The following is a 4,195-nucleotide window of genomic DNA, read 5'->3' on the forward strand; positions in this document are numbered from 1 at the left end:
TGGCCAATTAAAAGGCCTAGCTTTACGGCCGTTCTTTGCTCCTTTTAGGAGATTAGTAATAGGCTTTGTAATAATAGAGTATTTATAGATAAACCAATAATAGAAGTTAGCAAAATCTAGGAAGACCTGGATATCCCTATAGGATTAAGGGCTCTCCTATTTAGTAATGGCTTCTACCCGGCTAGGATCCATTGCTATACCTTTGGGACTAATAATATATCTTAGGAACTTAACCTCTTATACGCCAAACCTGTACTTCTTAAGGTTTATATATAGTTAATATTGTTATAACCTATATAGCACTTCTAGTACGTGGCGCTAGTGTTCCTCTAGATTTTTAGAGAAAATCAGAATATTATTAAGGTAGACTATATAGAAGACGTCTACCAGTCCTAATAAGGCCCGATTAATATAGCCCTAAAAGGTCACTGGTCCGTTAGTTAGCCTAAAAGGTAAAACTAAGTACTTAAAGTGGCCGTAGCGCGTGCGGAACGCCGTCTTCTACTTATCGCCACGACGGATACGAAGGCGGTAATACGCATGCGTTAGGTCCAGCTTAGTAAAGATCTTAGAACCTGCTAAGCGGTCTAAGGTCTTACTAATCAATAGTAGTGCGAGATGATTCTTAATTATTACCTTATTAAGGCCTCTATAGTTTACATAGAGCTATAGCTTTCTATCCTTTTTAGGTATAAAGAGGATAGGTGCCCCTATAGGACTAGTACTTAGTTAGATCTAGCCTTTAGCTAAGGCATTGTCTAAGTACTCCCTTAGGACTTCTAGCTCCTTGGCCGAGAGGTTATAGAGCGGCCTATACGGGGCCTTCTGTCCCTCTTCTAGGTCAATAGCATAGTCGCCCTAGTGGTATTAGGGTAGCTTTCCTGCTTCCTTATAGGAGAAGATATTATTAACTTCCTTTAACTACGGGGGGAGGACTGGTAAGCTGCCGTTGTCTTGCTTACTAGGTATTACTCCAGAAGTTAATAGGGTAAAGACCCTAGATTCTGTCTGGAGAGACTCCGCGAAACCCTTAGGGGTTTATAGTAATAGGGACGAGCCGTCCAGCTTCTATCGCCACGCCTTTGCCTTATAGTTAATAAGAAATCAGGCCTTTTTTAACCCTGGCATACTTAGGGTAACAGTAGGGGATGCATTAGCCATTCTATAGTAGATAAGGGTTACTTCCCTAATCTTGCCCTAGCTGTCCTTTATTCTTAGTGGTACCTTATAGGCCTTATAGCAATATACCTAAGTCTTATTTAACTAGGAGTAGGTAGGTAGCTCTGCGTCTAGCGTTTTAAAGTTATACTCTATAGCAAATCGCTAGTTAACTATATTTATTTCAGCACTAATATTAAGCATTACTGAGGTCTCCTTCTAGGTCTGCTTAGAGAGGACTTTATTTGGGACAGTAATAGCTTCCTTATAATCTAGTGGGAGCTTGCGCCCTGGGGCTATAAGGGTGCTTAAGGGCGCTTATCTTTTCCTAGTATAGAGGTAGCGTTTACGCTGCTAGGCGGTGGTTAATTCTATTACTACACTTTGCATTATCGCCACCAATGTCCTAGCTGCCTACATTTAGTATAGTTTCCTTTAGGCTGTGTTGAACCCCTAGTGGTATTGCTTCGCCCCACTGTTAAGTTGCCGGCGGTGGTTTTAGAGTTTGCTTTTCCTAAGTTACCCAACTGGGTGGTTTTAGTATTTAAGTTTATGGCGCGCCTATTGCTTCTACCCTATAGGGCGCTTGCGCTCTTTTGGTTTTCCTTTAATAGGGCAGCTAGGGAAACTAGCTGGTCTTAAGTTTAAGGGAATTCTTAATAGTTGGTAATAGCAACCTGTAGCTCTAGCCGCAGCTTCGCAAATAGATGTATTATTAGATGCTTTGCATTATAAGGAGGGTTGATTTGCGCTTCTAAGGAGGTTAAGTAAGTAGCAAACTTATTTACTAGTTAATCGGTTCGCTGTATTGCCCTTAAATAGGTTAGGGCTATATGGAGTTTTTAATTAATAGGACTTTTAATCTAGTTAAGTAGGAATTCTATAAGCTCCTCCTAGGTAAACTGCGTGTTTAGATGGTTATCTTTGTACTATAGCTAAAGGGTTCGGTTAGTCCCCTTTATATATTATATGGTAAACGCGACTTTAGTATCCTTATCTATAAAGCCGTCGCGCTCTAGGCGGAACGCTAGCTTTAAGCTGTTGCGGAAGTCTTGGTGCTTTTGTATAGTCTTACCATAATATAGAGCAATCTTCTCTATTTTAACGGCCTGTTTTAACGGAGCACCTAATATATTAGTAGCCTTCTGCTTGAGGCTTGAATGTATTGGGCTACCCCCTAAGTACTCCAATGGGACTGTTTGAGGTTGTAGAGATGGGTTAAGAACGGGAGTTGACGTCGCCTTGCCGTGTTAACGCTGTTTTAGCACTTCTACCTCTTCTTTAAGCAAGTGTAGTTTTCTTTGCTCTAGGAGTTATAGCTTCTTATTCTTTAGCCGTTGTATTTCTTCCTATATATCCCCTTTGCCCGTGACTTCTGGTTCTGTCTAGGACGAGGGTTCGCCCGCGTTATCCTGGGGCCGATCCCTAGACTTAGTAGTACGTACTGCGCTAGTACGCCCGCGTCTCGCCATTAGGTTAATAGGCTGTGATATAGTTGATAAATATAGGTCGTCTTCTCGACAGAGGGTTGCCGCTATGTAGTCGTGGCCTTCGCAGACCGCTGTGTTGTCGGGCCACTACCCCTAAAAAGGGATGAGAATTTAGTACTGTTAGGACGCTAAGGTCCTTAGGGCATGTAGTAACGTAACAACAGTAACGGGATGTAAAGAGTATCTGGTTCTTGATGAAGTAGAACTGTAGAACTAAATTCTGCTGTTCTCTAATGCGGGGCGACTATGTTTTGTAGGCGCCTCGCCTGCGCCTCGCCTGCGCTAAGCCGGTTACGGCCAGTGCGTCTCTATAGCCTAACAATAGTATAGAAAATACTAAAACTAATTAAGCTATAGGATAAGGGGTAGCTAAGTTATATAGCTAGTTACGTTATAACTTAAAGTTTAAAATATAGGATTTATAAGATCTATTAGAACATTATATACTTAGATTAACCGACGTACTAATATACTTAGTATTTCTTAGGCGCAGTATTATATATTTAAAGGACTATAGTCCCTACCTAGATAGTTCTCTTTTTTATAGTAAATCTTAGAATATAATAATTATTATTCATTACTTAACGTCCGATTTAGATCCCTATTAGGCCTACGCGGACTACTCCTTATATACATGTAGGGAGAAAACTCTATTTGAGAAAACCCTATAATCCATCTCTTTGCCTTTTAGGACTCGCCTATAAGGCGCCTACAAGGCGCCTACAAGTTACCTATAGTGCTCTACTACCTTACTTTTTAACCTCCTTAGGAACCACTACTGCCGTAACAAGCCTACGGACGCGCTAGTATCGCAAACTTTACTCTACCACTATAGAGTCATTAGGGGGCGCCCGTTGCTCGCCCCCCCTATCCTTTATTGCTATTTCCTTTATAACCCAAAACTAGTTTAGTATATTTTGGCTAATAAGCTACTAGGTAACCGCCTTAAGGCCTTTTTATATTAAGAGCAGTATATTATAGTTCTTTATACTAGCTACTAAGAGCATTACTTCTTAGTTGGTGCGTAAGGGGTATAATAGTATTACGTGTTTTAGTGTCTGTCTTAGCCAGCCATATTCGCATCTTAGGCTACCTACTAGGATACCCACCTAGTAGAGCCAGTCTTTTAGTCCTATTATTCCTATTCTTAAAAGTATTGCCATTATATTTTCTGCCTTTATTAGGCCTTCTTAGAGCCCTAGAGTATTTACCCCCTATAGTATTAACTATACTACAGCTTAGGTTCCTCTTATCTTAGTCAGCCTCTATACCTTTAACTCCTATACGCCTCTCCAGCGTTAGTCTAGTTAGTGTTATATTGCGGTAGATAGTTTCCTAGCATTCTTTTATACTCTACTTTTACTCCTTTCTCTCTTTTGCTATTATCTTTACTGGCCTCTTATACGTCTCCCTTCCTCCTCTATATAGGCCTAGGCCCTAAAGCAGCACTATTTTTCTTTTACTTTCTTTACCTATTTCTCTAATATGTCTTCCCTACTTTAGGGTTATTGGTTTGTTCTCCTATAGGGCGCCCTAGGGTCCCTCTA

This window comes from Cenococcum geophilum (genome assembly GCF_001692895.1).
Source record: "Cenococcum geophilum 1.58 unplaced genomic scaffold K441scaffold_25, whole genome shotgun sequence".
NCBI classification, from domain to species: Eukaryota; Fungi; Ascomycota; class Dothideomycetes; order Gloniales; family Gloniaceae; genus Cenococcum; species Cenococcum geophilum.